Source organism: Crinia signifera, chromosome 4, assembly GCF_055691185.1.
Source record: "Crinia signifera chromosome 4, ASM5569118v1, whole genome shotgun sequence".
NCBI lineage: Eukaryota > Metazoa > Chordata > Amphibia > Anura > Myobatrachidae > Crinia > Crinia signifera.
In genome coordinates this window covers 316880104-316899024 of record NC_139220.1, presented here as the reverse complement: position 1 = coordinate 316899024, position 18921 = coordinate 316880104, and the positions used below count along the sequence as shown (strand labels likewise).

General features: G+C 47.9%; 1 protein-coding gene across 1 annotated transcript in view; it reads right to left on the bottom strand.

Moving 5' to 3' along the window:
• LOC146075894 (uncharacterized) overlaps positions 1–17756 on the bottom strand; it is a 41098-nt gene extending 23342 nt beyond the window's left edge. Inside the window, exon 1 of the mRNA XM_083185572.1 lies at positions 14457–17756. The gene's annotated coding sequence lies outside the window, so the exon portion shown is untranslated. The remainder of the gene's footprint in view (positions 1–14456) is intronic.
• Positions 17757–18921: the final 1165 nt, after the last annotated feature.

Here is an 18921-nt window from a genome sequence, read left to right as displayed (position 1 = left end):
GTACAGAAAGATAGAAATGGGGGGGGTGCATGGGATGCACACAACAATAATACAAGGATGCAATATATAACTATACAGAGCATAACATAATGGTCAGCATAAGAATAAGGCAATGAAATAAACATAGGAGATGTGATAGGGAAATATGGAAATATAACCCCGACTGTATCAGGTAGTAGGTGCTTCGTTCAGACGGCCATTGGGTACTTACATTTCAGTGTGGGCAGCCGCAATGACATTCACGGGACACTGATTCCCCGTCATTCATATGCGGCCAGTGTACAAGCTCTCATATTGATACAATTTACCCTATAACATAGCAACAGCCTTGTGTAACTATTGGTATATCCATGACGTAACCCAGTGTTATCTTCTGGAACTCTGCCTGTATCTCAGCATTTAGATCATGGGTCTTCAAACTGCGGCCCTCCAGATGTTGTGAAACTACAAATCCCAGCATGACTTGCCACAGTTTTGCTATAAGGGAGTGTTAAAACTGTGGCAAGGCATGCTGGGATTTGTAGTATTACAACATCTGGAGGGCCACAGTTTGAAGACCCATGATTTAGATATACGTATATCTGACCCCCCCCCCCCCAAGGGTAATTGGTATATATCACCTATGTGAGCGACTCTTGAAGTACATCTAATACAATTGTGACCACATTGCGGGACACTGATCCCCCATTACAGGCGATCCGTTATAGGTTAACTTATACTTACATTCTACCATGGGCAGCCGCAATGGTATTTACGGGGCACTGATCCCCTATCACTGATATGCGGCCAGTGTGTATGCTCTGTTAGTGATACAATTTATTCTAAAACCTAGTAACAGCCCTGTGTACCTGTTGGTGTACCTATTGCGTTACACTGAGATCATTTGTGGCACCATGCTTGTATTTCAAACACTAGATATAATATTAAGCCGTATACATGACCCTTCAAGGGTAATATAGGTGCAATACTTCTATTAACGGCTGCTGAATTACACGAAATGACCGCATTACGGCTAAGCTAAATTGAGACACTATTTCCATGATTTGGTATAAAATTAGGATCTGGAGATCTAACTAGAAATACATGACCCATAAGTCTATGTATACATACACACAGGCAATCACGGACACACCTAATGTCTGAGCATTTACCGCTTTCCCAGTTTATGAATATATATGCGTAGTTATACGTCCTGAGGATATAAATAAGAGGACTCAACATTTTCAAAGTGGTTGATTTATCCATATAAAAGAATATACACACATGGAGACTCCGTACGTGCAATTTTAACTTGCACTTATTCACTCTGTATATGTCTTATGTTATATGTAGTTTGTCATATTTCACAATTTTAAACCTATATGAATAAAGGTTATATTTTATTGTATTTCTTCTGGTGCACCTGCTAGTGACAAACCAAATTCAGCCCCCCCCCCCCCCTTCCCATTTGTCTCATATCCAAGATTAAACAAACGTGGCTCATATCCAAGATTAAACGCTATGAATTCATTAGTATAGGCATGCAAGGAAGATGCTATGGAAGGGATTAATCTAAAATATATAGGAGAAAGCCATGATGCTTAGAGTTCTTTTATAAAATAATTAGTTGTTAGGACAGTGTGTCGACACTGTGCAGGTGTTGACATGGTCATTTACTTGTTTTTTTATGTATAGGTACATAAAATTATACTGAAGAGGTTCATCTAAAATGTATGGAAAAGGCTAGATTGCTTAAAATTCCTTCATAGATGAATCAATGGTTAAGAAACTATGTCGTCACCGTGCCGACATAGTCGTTTCCTAGTTGACATAAGAAAAAGGAAAAAATAGGATTTTAATACCTACCGGTAAATCCTTTTCACGAAGTCCATATGGAATACTGAGGTCTCAATACATTGGAGAATAGAGGTCATCCAACAGGAGACAGGCACATAAATTTCTTCAACAAGGGTGTGCTGGCTCCTCCCCTCTATTTCCCCTTACTAGCCAGTTAAGAAACTTTATAATATTAAAATCACTAATGTGATTTGAAAAGGAGCAAAAGTCACCAAAACCTCAGAATCTCCAATTCAGGCCAACGGACCTGTAAAGGTACATAGAGTACTGAAGTAACTGCCTTGCAACCTTCAAGACAGGTATAACAATAATGCGGTAATTTCAATCTGAGCACCGTGAGGCGAGCGTGAAAAGGATTTACCAGTAGGTATTAAAATCCTATTTTCACTAACATCCATATGGAATACAGAGGTCTCAATATATTGGGGAGGTCCCAAAGCTTCCAGAAAGGGTGGGAACGTGCAGAGCTTGTTGCAACACCGCCTGCCCATACTGGGTATCAAAGCGTCAAATTTGTAGAATTTGACGAAGGTATGTTGACCCGACCAAGTGGCAGCTCTACATAGCTGCAATGCGGAAACAACCCGAGCAGCCGCCCAGGATGTGCTCACTGCTCTCAAAGAATGGGCTGTCACAGAAGCCGGTTACCTTCAATTGCGCTGCCACATAGGCCTGCTGTATGGTGGAACTGATCCACCTAGCAATTGTGTGTTTGGTAGACGGACAGCCCTTCTTCTGTGCGTCATAAAGCACAAACAGACACTCAGTCTTGCGGAGACGTGCAGTCCTCTTGACATAAGCTCGAATGGTCCTGACCACATCCAAGGATTTTGGGATATCCTGATGTCCTAAGCTAGAAGGCACCACAATCGACTGATTCAAATGAAACGCTGACACAACCTTCAGCAGGAACTGTGGTCTTGTCTGAAGCTCCACCCTATCCTGATGAAATATCATGTAGGGGCTCTTGCAAAAAAAAACGCTCAGCTCAGACACCCTCCTGGCTGAAGCCAGAGCTAACAAGGTCACAGTCTTCCAGGTGAGATATTTCCGTTCCGTGGCATCCAATGGTTCGTACCATGATGACTGAAGGTAGGCAATGACCAAGTACCAATTGGCGGCACAAATGGGGGTGTACGACCATACCGTAGTCAGAGCATCTATCGCCTCTGCCTGTGGATCGCTCGTCCTCGAGCAATATCTGCCCCCACAGATCTACAATGCTCGAAATACCTGGGGATGTAGTCCCCATTCCCCAGGGTGTAGGTCGTGATGGCTGAGAGTCCAATTCCCAGTTGTCTACCCCGGGAATGAAGATGGCTGAAATTGCCACTGCATGCACCTCTGACCAGTCAAGGATCTTGGTGGACTTCTAATGCAGGCCCTGCTCTTTGTACCTCCTTGCCGATTCAGATATGCAACTGTCGTTGCGTTGTCTGAATGGACCGCCTGCCTTCCAGGAGGTGATGTGCTTGCAACAAGGCGTAATAAACCACTCTCAGCTCCAAGTTGTTGATATGGAGCTGTGCTTCCAGGTGCATCCATCTTCCTTGAAACCGCACCCCTTGTGTCACTGCCTTCCAACCTAGCAGGCTGGCATCTGTTGTCAAAAGAGTCCAGTCTTGGATGCCGAATCTCCATCCCGTGAGGAGGTTTGGAGAATGGAGCCACCACTGCAGAGACTGTCTTGTCTTTGCTGACAGGCAAATCAACCTGTGCATGTGGACATGTGAACCGGGCCACTTGCTCAATAGGTCCCACTGGAACACTCTGGAGTGGAATCTCCCGAACTGGAGTGCCTCGAATGAAGCCACCATTTTTCCCATCAACCTGATACACAGGTAAACTGACACCTTCTCTGGGGTCAGCACTTCCAACAACAACTGCTGGAGTGCGGCGATCTTTTCCGCCGGGAGTAACACCCTCCTCTCCACCATGTCCAATATCATCCCCAAAAATTGGAGACGCTGGGCCAGCATTAGAGAGGACTTGGGAATGTTCAGAATCCACCCGTGGTCCAACAACACACGTCTGGTAGTCCCTATCCCCACCTGCAGGCTCAAGTCTGACTCCGCCTTCAGCAGCAGGTCGTCCAGGTATGGGATAATGTTTATCCACTGGGTCCTTAGCAGGAACATCATTTCTGCCATCACCTTGGTGAAAACGTGCGGGGCAGTGGACAGTTCAAACGGCAGGGCCTGAAACTGCCACTGCTCATCCAGAATGATGGACGCCAGGAATTCTCCGTCCTCCAATCCTGCAATGACAGCCCTTAAGGTTTCCATATGGAACTCGAAGACCCGAAGATAAGAGTTTAAAGATTTTAGATTTATAATCGGTCTGACCGAGCCGTCCGGCTTCGGTACCACAAAAAGATTGGAGAAGCTTTCCCTGGTTCCGCTCCAGTGCTGGTACAGGTATAATCACTTGAGCAAGTACCAATTTCTGCACCGCTTGCCTGAGGATCCTGCGATAATCCACCGCTGCTGGGAGTCCTGACTTGAAGAACCTTTGAGGGGGCATACTTACGAACACCATCTTGTAGCCGTGTGAAATAATATTCCTAACCCACGGGTTGAGGGAGAAAGCATCCCACACGTGGCTGAAATATTTCAGCCAAGCCCCCACAGCGAGAACGTCTCGGGTGGGAAGAGCCCGTCATGCGGAGGGCTTGGTTGCAGCTGAGCTTGCACTCCGGTCAGAGTTGGAGGAGGCTGATGCCTTCCTGGCTTTACCTCTTGCGGCGTTAGAGCCACCTCTTGACTTAGGCTGAAACTTAGATGTCCGAAAGGTATGTTGGGCATTCCCTGAAAAAGGGCATCTTCCCGGTGTGGATCCAGACGGAAGGACGATGGACTTACCAGCTGTAGCCTTGGAGAATAAGTAATCTAATTCAAAAAATTGCATTCGATTTGCATGCTATTCCATCCTTGCACACCCCCACTATCCCAGTGAGCCCCGCGAGGGGACGCGGTCCGCGTCCTCCCGACCTGTTCATACACCCACTATCCATGTCGGCATGGAGTTGATTTTATAATGTGTGGCAAGCGCAGTGAGCCCCCGAGCCCGAAGCGTGGGGAATCCCGCCGAAAACTATCCTGAAGCGTGGCGAGCACAGCGAGCCCCGCGAGGGGACATGGAATACACGTCAAGTAATCTGTGTCCTCTCGCCACGCTTCGGGATCGTTTTCCGCGGGGCTCGCCACACTTTAGAAAATCAACTCCACGCTGATGTGGATAGTGGGGGTATGAACAGGTCGGGAGGACGCGTACCGCTGCGTTTGCCACACTTCGGGCTGACTTGGATAGTGGGGGTATGCAAGGATGGAATAGCATGCAAATCACGTCAAATCACATGCGATATCGCATCGCATGCAAATCAGTCGCAAAAAAGGGATTTTTGTAAGAACTTACCGTTCGAATCCCTTTCTCTGATATGGTCCTGGTGACACAGCTCAACACTGGGATGTAGGAGGGTCCGAAGGAGCCAGGCACCTATCCTAAAGTTTTAGAGGGTAGGCTCCTCCCCTACTGCATCCCTGGACTCTTCAGTTCAATCTTTCAAAGCCACTGGAATACATTAACTCAGTACAAACGCCTGCACATATTATATGCACATTTTATAACAGAAAACTGTTAACTTTTAACCATTTTAACATGAACATCATGAAACTTCTGGCATACTTACTGAGCGTAAGGGAGGGATCGCTGTGTCACCAGGACCATATCAGAGAAAGGGATTCGAACGGTAAGTTCTTACAAAAATCCCTTTTTCTCTTTCAATGGTCCTGGTGACACAGCTCAACACTGGGACGTTCCAGAGCCGGTCCTTTGGGAGGGTACGCTCAGGTCTGCAGCTCTCAGCACTGCTCGCCCGAATGATGCGTCCTCCGACGCGAACTCATGGAATCTATAGAATTTGGCAAATGTGTGAACAGATGACCAAGTGGCAGCTCTGCAAACCTGCTCAGCTGTGGCCCCATGTCGAACCGCCCAAGAGGTGGCAACTGGCCTGGTGGTATGCGCATTTATTTTGGCCGGTACTGGTCTACCCACTTTGGTGTATGCAAAGGCTATCACAGACCGCAACCACCTAGCAATAGTCTGCTTAGATGCAGGCCAACCAATTTTGTGTACGTCATACAATACCAACAATGTGTCAGTCTTCCTGACACTCTTCACTCTGTCCACATATATGCGTAAGGCACGCACAACATCCAAAGTTCTCAACTTGTCCCTTTTCTTAGAACCCTCTGGGGGTTGAAACACAGGTAGAACTATCTCCTGATTTAAATGGAAGGTAGATACCACCTTCGGTAAAAACTGAGGCACTGTTCTTAAAACAGCCCTGTCATCATGAAAAATTAAGAAGGGAGATTTACATGACAAGGCTCCCAACTCTGAAACTCTTTTAGCAGATGCTACTGCTAACAAAAACACTAGCTTCCACGTGAGAAACTTAAAGTCAGCCGACCTTAAAGGTTCAAAAGGTGCCTTTTGAAGGCATTCCAAAACCAGTGATAGATCCCAAGGTGCTACTGGTTGCTTGTATGGAGGTTTCAACCTGGATACTCCTTGTAAAAAGGTTTGAATTTCCGGCAAAATGGCTATCTTTTTCTGGAAATAGATGGACAAGGCCGAAATCTGCACCTTCAGTGACTGAAGGCTTAGGCCCGATGAAAAACCATCTTGTAAGAATTCCATCATTCTTGATAGCTTAAAATGAGATGTATGAGCCTTTCTTCTCTCACACCATCGAATGTAAGTCTTCCAGACTCTATAATAATTTGCCGAAGATACAGCTTTTCTGGCTTTTATCATCGTCTGTACTACTGCCTCAGAAAACCCTTTTCTTTTCAAAATGGTGGTTTCAATAGCCAGGCCGTCAAAATCAATCGATCTGAATCCAGGTGATTGAATGGGCCTTGTCTTAGAAGGTCTGGTCTCAGAGGTAGACGCCATGAGTCCACAGACAACCTCTGAAGCCTCGAGTACCAGGACCTCCTTGGCCAATCTGGGGCCACTAAGATCACTGGAACCTTCTGCCCCTGTATTTTCTTCAGAAGTCTCGGTAACATTGGTACTGGTGGGAATGCATAAAGGAGATCTCCCTGCCAGTGAATAGTCATGGCATCCACAGCCTCCGCTAGTGGATCCCTTGTTCTGGCATAGAACCTGGGCACTTGACGGTTGACCCTGGATGCCATCAGGTCCACATCCGGAGTTCCCCACATCGAAGTGATTTGGTGAAACACCTGAGGGTGTAAGCTCCATTCCCCTTCCTTGAGCTCCTCCCTGCTCAGGAAGTCGGCTTCTATATTCTCTATTCCTGGTATGAATATAGCCGATACAGCTGGAACATTCTGTTCCGCCCATAGGAAGATTCTGGACACCTCCCACATGGCCAATCTGCTGCGTGTACCTCCCTGGTGATTCAGATACGCCACAGCTGTGGCATTGTCGGTCTGAATCCTCAAAGGGAGGTTCTGTAACCTGTCTCCCGCCAAGGAAATCACTTTCCAGACAGCTCTCAGCTCCAAGATGTTGATTGGTAACGCTGATTCCTCTGCCGTCCACAGGCCCTGAAGCCTGAGATCCAGGACTATTGCCCCCCAGCCCCTGAGACTGGCGTCGGTAGTTACTATCAACCAGTCCCAGGTCTGTAATGACCGACCCCACTGAAGGTAATCTACTTCTGTCCACCATTTCAAGGATTCTCGGGTGTCCGAAGACAGCACTATCATCTCGGATTTCATGGTCAAAGTGTTTCCTGACCAGGCTGACAAAATGTTCCATTGGAACCTCCGAGAGTGGAACCTGGCAAATTGAAGCGTCTCGAATGACGCCACCATCTTCCCCAGGAGCTTGAGGCACCTCCATACTGAAATGCTCTGAGCCCTGAGAATCTCCTGGACTAGGGTGACCAGATCCCTGGCCTTTACCTCCGGGAGGAATACCCGATGAAGATGGGTGTCCAGTATGACTCCCAAGAATTGGAGCCTTTGTGACGGTACCAACTGAGATTTTTGCAAATTTAAAATCCAGCCGTGAGCCTGCAAAAAACTGATGGCCTCTGCCAAGTGACTCTGCAGCATGGCTGCTGACTCTGCTTTGAACAGGAGATCGTCCAAATAGGGTATTACTGTGATTCCCCTGAGCCTCAGCACCGCCGCCATTACTGACATTATCTTTGTGAATACCCTTGGCGCGGTTGCTAGCCCAAAGGGTAACGCCCGGAATTGTAAATGCAGGTCTCCTATGGCAAACCTCAACAAGGTCTGATGCTCCGGGTGTATAGGAACGTGCAAATATGCGTCCTGGACATCCATGGACGCCAAAAATTCTCCCTGGTCCAGACTCAGGAGTACTGACCGTAGGGACTCCATTTTGAAATGGTCTACCCATAAATGAACATTTAGGGACTTCAAATTTAGTATTGGTCTGAAAGACCCGTCTGGTTTGGGCACCAGGAACAGCGTGGAGTAAAAGCCTTTCTTCCACTCTGCCCTGGGGACTGGTGTAACCACCCCTTTTTCCAAAAGGGAGTGAGCTGCTCTCACAAGAGCTGTACGAAGCCGTGCCTCCTTTGGTAAGGATGTGGGGATGAACCTCTTCGGAGGCGGCCCTCTGCAAGGGATTTTGTAACCCTGTGTTATAATATCTAACACCCAGGCATCCTGGCCTAGAGAAGCCCAAGCGTCCCTGAAGAGTGTGAGACGCCCCCCCACTTTTGTCACTGTCGGGCGAAGCCCCTGACAGTCATGCAGAGGGTTTATCCTCTCCCTTTGTGGCAGGCTTCTTGTGAAAAGAGCCAAATTTTGACTTTTGTGTCTTGCCTCTAGAGGACTGAAACCTTCCCCTGAAAGACTGTCCTCGAAAGGACGCACCACCTCTAGGGGAGGGCCGAAAGGACGGCTTAAAAGCAGAAAATCTGGACGTCTGCTTTGCTGAGGAGGCCGGCAGGAATGTACTTTTGCCGCCCGTGGCCTGCTTTATAATCTCCTCTAATTCGGTACCAAAAAGTACCTTTCCTTTGAAGGCTAATGTTTCCAGAGCCTTCTTGGACTCATTGTCTGCTTCCCAGGCTTTAAGCCAAAGCACTCTCCTGGCATTAATGGAGACTGTGGACACTCTGGTTGCCATTTTAATAGCTTCCTCCTCTGCATATTCTGCAGCTGCCTTAATCTTTTCTGCAAGCAGTAACGCACCAGGGTCAGCCTGCAGCATGGTGCATAATTCACCAGCCCACTCTATCATGGCCTTAGAGACCCAGGCTGAAGCAATAAGGGGCCGTAAGGTAAACCCCACCCCTTCAAAGATAGCCTTGAGGTTACCCTCCAGCTTTTTATCCACAGAATCTTTGAAAGCTGCACCGCCCTGTACTGGTAATACAGTAGCCTTGGACAAACGTGCCACTGAAGCGTCCACAACTGGGACCTTTTCCCAGAGCTCCGCATGAGACTCTGGCATGGGGTACAGACTAAGGAATCGCTTAGGCATCTGTAGCCTCTTATCAGGAGATTTCCAAGCCCCTTCTAACAATTCCTGTAACCCCTCATCTGAAGGAAAAGTAACAGCCTCCTTCCGCTGTCGCTTAAAAACACCTTTAACAGGAGTCTTATCCTCCACAGACAGCTTTAAAGCCTGCTTCACAGCTACAATGAGATCCTCTATACCAGCAGCAGAGTTCTCTTCCACATCATCACCCTGATCCCAGGGGATGTCAGTATACTCTCCTTCCTCCTCATCTACCACAGTAGTTAAAGCATAAGACCTTCTAGGGGTCCCTGCCACATCATCCATTTTGTCCAGCATTTCACTGAACCTGTTGATCCCTTTAGCAGTATCCTGCATCACCTGAATCAGCGCAGGATCTGCCTGGGTAAGAGGCAAGGAGCCAGACGACTGCTGAGATGATGGCATAGGTCTCTGTGATTCTACCAGCCCATCACTCTGCCTGTCCAAAAGCTGCACCAAAGCGTTAACTGACCTGCCTAGGGCCCTGGCCCACGCAGGTTCCATCTGCTCTGCCCTATGGGGTTCACTGCCCATGGGTCTCACATCAGCGCAAGTAATACATAAGCCCCCCTTGGCCATCTGCTCAGGGACAAACTTTTGTGTGCAAACATTGCACGCGCTCAGTGCACTAAGGGCTCCCTCCCCCAAAACCACAGCCTGATGCTCAGACATGATGCAAGTGATAAATGTATATCTATCAGTATACACAGTGCAAACAATGTACAAGCGTTTATACAGAGGCAATGCACCCAATCACTTATCTGTCTGTTGGTTTCAACTGCGGGGAAGCGATGCCCAGGAAATCCAAGTCACTCTGCCAGGATCAGTAAGCCAGCTCAGCTCCGCTGCAAGCGTTCTGAAAGGCGCCAAAGTCAGAGTGAAGGAAGAGACCACAGGTCCCTGCTGCTGCGGGGTCCGTGACCTTTTGGCGCCAACCACCCCCAGCCAGCCGCTCCTCAGGTAGGATTTCCTAGTTCCAGTGTCTCCCCCTCAACTGGGGATCACTTGGAACATGCCTGTCACAACGCTGCTGTCCTCTCATCTAGGAGCTCAGCGTGTAAGCTCCGCATAAAATGGCCGCCGCCATCACGGAGCGCCTGTCCCCCATGATCCCCACCTAAATGTGGAGCCGGTTTCAGGGTACTCCGGAGCCCAGGCAGCCTTTTAGAAAAGGCTATAAGCGCTGCACAGGGAGACCAGACAGTGTCTCCCCTGTGCACAGTGAGCTGACAGGACGCGCTTCTGTCAGCTCCTGCTGCGCTAGCAGTGTGAGGATTCACTATGAGAATCCTCACACTGTGCCTACCTAGCTAGGGTAAAAGTTAATAAAACAATAAAAATCCCCTAACTACTCTAATTCTTCGGCTGCTCCTGCAGCCCTTTAGAATAGCACCCACTCCCCAAATTTTCTGGAAGGAATGGCAGCACACCCCTTCTCTCTTTGGAGAGTAGCAGGAGTATCTACAATACGCAATTTAGTATCGACAGAGAGCGAACGCCCACTCACATACTTAGAACTCTCAAATGAGGTTGCAATGGTGACACCGTACCCTCTAGCGTTCATCCAAGCACGCTTTTATGTAAAGCATGTGATTAACCACTTTTCAAAATCTGACTGGAACAACACATTTGACACGATACTGACATATAAAGTACCCAGTAGAAAAGCACTATCTATTCATTATAATTTTTTAAGACCCATTTTGGAGAATGAAAAAGTGAAGGGAGGAATGTCTAGCTGGTTAAAACACTTTCCTAATTTAACAACCACTGACTTGGAAAAGGCCCTGATATATTCCAGAAAGACACTATCCTCCAGTATGTATGTGGAATTGTTTTTAAATACATTTCATTATACCTACCTTTCGCCAATGCGTCGACTCCAACTGGGGACAACTGATAGTTCGGCATGCCCAAGATGTCACCAAACAGAAGCAGATATTTTCCATTGCCTCTGGGCTTGCCCATTCGTTCAATATTTCTGGCACATGATACGTAGATACACGGAAGCTAGATTGATAAATTACGTCCCTTTTACGCCAGAATGGGCGATTTTAGGAATCACCCCCCCACAACAGCGGGCAACTAGACACGTTAAAAAAATGTTACTAGTTCTTAGTGCTGCAGGACGTAAGACGATATTACAAGGTTGGTTGGATAGCGCACCACCGCAATTCCCCTTATTTTTGAGCAAAGTCAGTCATATCTTTAGAATGGAATGGACGGAGACGCTACTATTAAAAGAAAAAAAAGTGGAGAACTTTCTGTCCTCATGGGAGCCATATATAGATAATCTTCCAATAGCCACTAGAAAACAATTGCACAACAGCTTTAAGAACACAACCTGGTATATGACGCAACTTGCGTGTGACAAAACTCCAATAAACATAAGTTGATAGAAATGGGGAGGGACTAGACACCCCAGACTCTGGAAAATAATTTCTGCACCAATATTGTGAAATGAATGTAATAGTAATCACTCAGAAACGATTAACTGTTAAAGTAATATTGTACTTTTATTTTCATTGTAATAGAGCAAGTGTTAAACATTGCAATGTATGCTTTTGACATTATGATAAAATGTAATGTAAAATAACTTGCCTCAATAAAAATATAAAAAAAAAAAAAAAAAAAAAAAAGAATAGCACCCACTCCAGTGGGCACCTAACACGAACTAAAGAGTCCAGGGATGCAGTAGGGGAGGAGCCTACCCTCTAAAACTTTAGGATAGGTGCCTGGCTCCTTCGGACCCTCCTACATCCCAGTGTTGAGCTGTGTCACCAGGACCATTGAAAGAGAAATCGCATGCGATTTATATGAAATTGGGCACCGTGATAATACACAAGTACCCCTCTGCCCTTTTTATACACTTGCAAATGGGGTGACAGGAGTGGTCGGGACGCTGCCCGCTCCTAGTCTCCCAGAGTGATAATCCTCATTATTAAGGTCCACAACTCAGGGACACGGTTCCCATTATTAATATAATTTGATAATGATCTAAACCTGACTATTGGATACTTTGTTATCCCCGGAAAAAAATTGAAGACAGGCCCTGTTCACACTTCTTGTAAGGCAGTTGTATGCATCCTCACCCACATTCCCCCACCAGCTAGGACTGGTGGTCATTACTCTATGGGGTATACTGTGCAGTGGGCCTTACTGTGTGGAATGTAATGTGCTCCAATGGGCATTCACAACAGCTGGAGGGCCATAGTTTGGACATGCCTGTATTAAGCGCCTTGAGACCTATTGCAGGAAGAGCGCTATATAAATAAAATTATTATTATTATTATATAATTCTTAAGCCACATTAAACAGTTCACATTTCAAGCCAGACAAACATAGCCTGTGACATTATGGGGGAAATGTACTAATACGAAAAACCTAGTTTTTCGTATTAGTATTTTCCCTACGACTGCATACGACTGTTTCAGTCGTATGCAAAGTCGTGTTCCGGAGGGGGATTTACAAAGCAGTCATATACGACTGCTTTGTAACCCTCCGATGTCGTACTAATTCGTATTAGCTGGCTGTATATACGGCCGCTAATAAGAATTAGTAGAGGCAGTCTGCATGGATCAGTCAGATCCATGCAGGCTGTAGAGTGTAAAAAAAATTGAAAAATAAATAATTTTTAAAAAAAAAATCAGCGTGGGGTCCCCCCCACAGCTGTAACCAGCACCAGGCTGAAAGAGCCGGGGCCGGTAATTAAAAATCAGGGAACCCGACAAATAGGGGTTCCCCGATTTTTAACAACCAGACCCAGGTCCGGGGCTGGTTCCCAAAATACGGGGATCAAAATGACTAGGGGTCCCCAGTATTTTAAAAACCAGCCCCAGGCCAAACCAGCCAGCAGGGTAATGCCACAGCCGGGTGGAGACTTTTTATACAAGTCCCCCCCGGCCAAAGCATTAACCCTCTGACCGGTCAGCCTGGCCAGGGGCCCTGGGGGAGTTGGGACCCCCCCAATAAAGGGGTCCCCCCCCTCCAGGACTTACCTGACCAGGCTGAAGCCTGGTGCTGTCCCCAGTGGCCCTGTGTGGTGGCCACTGGGCTGATACTGGTGTAAAAAAATAGATGAATAAACTATTGTTTTAAACTGTGGAACTATGAGTCCCAGCAAGCCTCATCTGCAAGCTGGGACTTGGAGAACCACAAGTCCCAGCCTGCGGGGCATTAAAGGGCCCGCTGGGTCTTGTAGTTCCACAGTAAAAAAAGTAGTTCAATAAACACACACTGACACATGAAAAATAAAAGTTTAATACATACATTACACACATACTGATACTTACCTATCTTGATCCCGTAGGTAGGTCCCAGAGTCTTGATCCGGTGCCTTGTCCTGGTTCCGGATCCGTGTCGCCATTCTTCAGGATGTCGATTTCCATGTCGGCGTCCGGTCCGGGGTCCGAAGAAATCCATGGTGGACCTGTGGAAGGAAATCCAACTCACCCAGGTCCTCCATGGAAGTTCTTCAGGCTTAATCCGATGTAGTCCAGTTTTTCTTGCATCTTCTTCAAGTTGACGGCGACTCCTGCAAGCTCCCCGCTGCGGACTGTCAGAGGCGCAGAGATCCTTCCTCCTCTGCGCCTCTACTCAGAATGAATTCTGGAAAATCAGGAGCCGACTTTCTTGGCTCCTGATTGGCCGCTAGGTGAGTGTATATGTCCTTGCTGATGCCAGGTCCCACACTTAGTAGGCACTGGCTGATGTGCACCCAGCTTTAGGTGTGTGTGCGCCCCACTGCCAATCACAGTAAGTGCACAAACTCTACAGACATTCTGCACCAAGCGCACTACAATGCCCAGCACACCTTGTTTGCACCAGGCTGCCACTTATGTGCCCTGTACTGCAGTGTTACCACCCACATTCCCAGGGTGTTCCTGCATTATCCCCATACCCGCTGCTGTCAGGAGATGTTATCAGTCACTGCTTCCCTATACATTGGTTAGTAATATATTCCATGAGTGGTCAGCGTCACGTTACCAGGGCAGCAGCCATTTCCCTCAGAACCTAAGGCAGTTCCCATACAGTGCAATGTGCTTGGTGAGTGCAGGGTGCAGAGGTCACACAGGAAATACAGTAATACACAGATTATATACCTCAGCCTGTGATGTGTGTATTCGGAATGGAGTCCGGCCAGCTCCCTCTGCACTGTCTGCAGACGCCAGGGGGACTTCCTGGTCACGTGACACCGCCTCTCTGACGTCATCCTGTAGTCATCTCTGTACTACAACTACGGGTGCCCAGATGTTCCAAACCTGTAATAACATGCACCGCACTGAGGCGAGCGTGAAAAGGATTTACCAGTAGGTATTAAAGTCCTATTTTCACTAACATCCATATGGAATACTGAGGTCTCAATACATTGGGGAGGTCCCAAAGCTTCCAGAAAGGGTGGGAACGTGCAGAGCTTGTTGCAACACCGCCTGCCCATACTGGGTATCAAAGCGTCAAATTTGTAGAATTTGACGAAGGTATGTTGACCCGACCAAGTGGCAGCTCTACATAGCTGCAATGCGGAAACAACCCGAGCAGCCGCCCAGGATGTGCTCACTGCTCTCAAAGAATGGGCTGTCACAGAAGCCGGTTACCTTCAATTGCGCTGCCACATAGGCCTGCTGTATGGTGGAACTGATCCACCTAGCAATTGTGTGTTTGGTAGACGGACAGCCCTTCTTCTGTGCGTCATAAAGCACAAACAGACACTCAGTCTTGCGGAGACGTGCAGTCCTCTTGACATAAGCTCGAATGGTCCTGACCACATCCAAGGATTTTGGGATATCCTGATGTCCTAAGCTAGAAGGCACCACAAATCGACTGATTCAAATGAAATGCTGACACAACCTTCAGCAGGAACTGTGGTCTTGTCTGAAGCTCCACCCTATCCTGATGAAATATCATGTAGGGGCTCTTGCAAGAAAGAGCGCTCAGCTCAGACACCCTCCTGGCTGAAGCCAGAGCTAACAAGGTCACAGTCTTCCAGGTGAGATATTTCCGTTCCGTGGCATCCAATGGTTCGTACCATGATGACTGAAGGTAGGCAATGACCAAGTACCAATTGGCGGCACAAATGGGGGTGTACGACCATACCGTAGTCAGAGCATCTATCGCCTCTGCCTGTGGATCGCTCGTCCTCGAGCAATATCTGCCCCCACAGATCTACAACGCTCGAAATACCTGGGGATGTAGTCCCCATTCCCCAGGGTGTAGGTCGTGATGGCTGAGAGTCCAATTCCCAGTTGTCTACCCCGGGAATGAAGATGGCTGAAATTGAGACTGCATGCACCTCTGACCAGTCAAGGATCTTGGTGGACTTCTAATGCAGTCCCTGCTCTTTGTACCTCCTTGCCGATTCAGATATGCAACTGTCGTTGCGTTGTCTGAATGGACCGCCTGCCTTCCAGGAGGTGATGTGCTTGCAACAAGGCGTAATAAACCACTCTCAGCTCCAAGTTGTTGATATGGAGCTGTGCTTCCAGGTGCATCCATCTTCCTTGAAACCGCACCCCTTGTGTCACTGCCTTCCAACCTAGCAGGCTGGCATCTGTTGTCAAAAGAGTCCAGTCTTGGATGCCGAATCTCCATCCCGTGAGGAGGTTTGGAGAATGGAGCCACCACTGCAGAGACTGTCTTGTCTTTGCTGACAGGCAAATCAACCTGTGCATGTGGACATGTGAACCGGGCCACTTGCTCAATAGGTCCCACTGGAACACACTGGAGTGGAATCTCCCGAACTGGAGTGCCTCGAATGAAGCCACCATTTTTCCCATCAACCTGATACACAGGTAAACTGACACCTTCTCTGGGGTCAGCACTTCCAACAACAACTGCTGGAGTGCGGCGATCTTTTCCGCCGGGAGTAACACCCTCCTCTCTACCGTGTCCAATATCATCCCCAAAAATTGGAGACGCTGGGCCAGCATTAGAGAGGACTTGGGAATGTTCAGAATCCACCCGTGGTCCAACAACACACGTCTGGTAGTCCCTATCCCCACCTGCAGGCTCAAGTCTGACTCCGCCTTCAGCAGCAGGTCGTCCAGGTATGGGATAATGTTTATCCACTGGGTCCTTAGCAGGAACATCATTTCTGCCATCACCTTGGTGAAAACGTGCGGGGCAGTGGACAGTTCAAACGGCAGGGCCTGAAACTGCCACTGCTCATCCAGAATGGCAAATGTTAAATACGCCTGCTGTGGACCCCACACCAGGACAGGAAGGTAGGCATCCTTCACGTCGATGGACGCCAGGAATTCTCCGTCCTCCAATCCTGCAATGACAGCCCTTAAGGTTTCCATATGGAACTCGAAGACCCGAAGATAAGAGTTTAAAGATTTTAGATTTATAATCGGTCTGACCGAGCCGTCCGGCTTCGGTACCACAAAAAGATTGGAGAAGCTTTCCCTGGTTCCGCTCCAGTGCTGGTACAGGTATAATCACTTGAGCAAGTACCAATTTCTGCACCGCTTGCCTGAGGATCCTGCGATAATCCACCGCTGCTGGGAGTCCTGACTTGAAGAACCTTTGAGGGGGCATACTTACGAACACCATTGAGATTTTATAATGTGTGGCAAGCGCAGTGAGCCCCCGAGCCCGAAGCGTGGGGAATCCCGCCGAAAACTATCCTGAAGCGTGGCGAGCACAGCGAGCCCCGCGAGGGGACATGGAATACACGTCAAGTAATCTGTGTCCTCTCGCCACGCTTCGGGATCGTTTTCCGCGGGGCTCGCCACACTTTAGAAAATCAACTCCACGTCGATGTGGATAGTGGGGGTATGAACAGGTCGGGAGCACGCGTACCGCTGCGTTTGCCACACTTCGGGCTGACTTGGATAGTGGGGGTATGCAAGGATGGAATAGCATGCAAATCACGTCAAATCACATGCGATATCGCATCGCATGCAAATTGGCCGCAAAATCGCATGCGATTTATATGAAATTGGGCGCCGTGATAATACACAAGTACCCCTCTGCCCTTTTTATACACTTGCAAATGGGGTGACAGGAGTGGTCGGGACGCTGCCCGCTCCTAGTCTCCCAGAGTGATAATCCTCATTATTAAGGTCCACAACTCAGGGACACGGTTCCCATTATTAATATAATTTGATAATGATCTAAACCTGACTATTGGATACTTTGTTATCCCCGGAAAAAAATTGAAGACAGGCCCTGTTCACAGTTGTATGCATCCTCACCCACATTCCCCCACCAGCTAGGACTGGTGGGCATTACTCTATGGGGTATACTGTGCAGTGGGCCTTACTGTGTGGAATGTAATGTGCTCCAATGGGCATTCACAACAGCTGGAGGGCCATAGTTTGGACATGCCTGTATTAAGCGCCTTGAGACCTATTGCAGGAAGAGCGCTATATAAATAAAATTATTATTATTATTATTATATAATTCTTAAGCCACATTAAACAGTTCACATTTCAAGCCAGACACACATAGCCTGTGACATTATGGGGGAAATGTACTAATACGAAAAACCTAGTTTTTCGTATTAGTATTTTCCCTACGACTGCATACGACTGTTTCAGTCGTATGCAAAGTCGTGTTCCGGAGGGGGATTTACAAAGCAGTCATATACGACTGCTTTGTAACCCTCCGATGTCGTACTAATTCGTATTAGCTGGCTGTATATACGGCCGCTAATAAGAATTAGTAGAGGCAGTCTGCATGGATCAGTCAGATCCATGCAGGCTGTAGAGTGTAAAAAAAATTGAAAAATAAATAATTTTTTAAAAAAAAATCAGCGTGGGGTCCCCCCCACAGCTGTAACCAGCACCAGGCTGAAAGAGCCGGGGCCGGTAATTAAAAATCAGGGAACCCGACAAATAGGGGTTCCCTGATTTTTAACAACCAGACCCAGGTCCGGGGCTGGTTCCCAAAATACGGGGATCAAAATGACTAGGGGTCCCCAGTATTTTAAAAACCAGCCCCAGGCCAAACCAGCCAGCAGGGTAATGCCACAGTCGGGTGGAGACTTTTTATACAAGTCCCCCCGGCCAAAGCATTAACCCTCTGACCGGTCAGCCTGGCCAGGGGCCCTGGGGGAGTTGGGACCCCCCCAATAAAGGGGTCCCCCCCCTCCAGGACTTACCTGACCAGGCTGAAGCCTGGTGCTGTCCCCAGTAGCCCTGTGTGGTGGCCACTGGGCTGATACTGGTGTAAAAAAATAGATGAATAAACTATTGTTTTAAACTGTGGAACTATGAGTCCCAGCAAGCCTCATCTGCAAGCTGGGACTTGGAGAACCACAAGTCCCAGCCTGCGGGGCATTAAAGGGCCCGCTGGGTCTTGTAGTTCCACAGTAAAAAAAGTAGTTCAATAAACACACACTGACACATGAAAAATAAAAGTTTAATACATACATTACACACATACTGATACTTACCTATCTTGATCCCGTAGGTAGGTCCCAGAGTCTTGATCCGGTGCCTTGTCCTGGTTCCGGATCCGTGTCGCCATTCTTCAGGATGTCGATTTCCATGTCAGCGTCCGGTCCGGGGTCCGAAGAAATCCATGGTGGACCTGTGGAAGGAAATCCAACTCACCCAGGTCCTC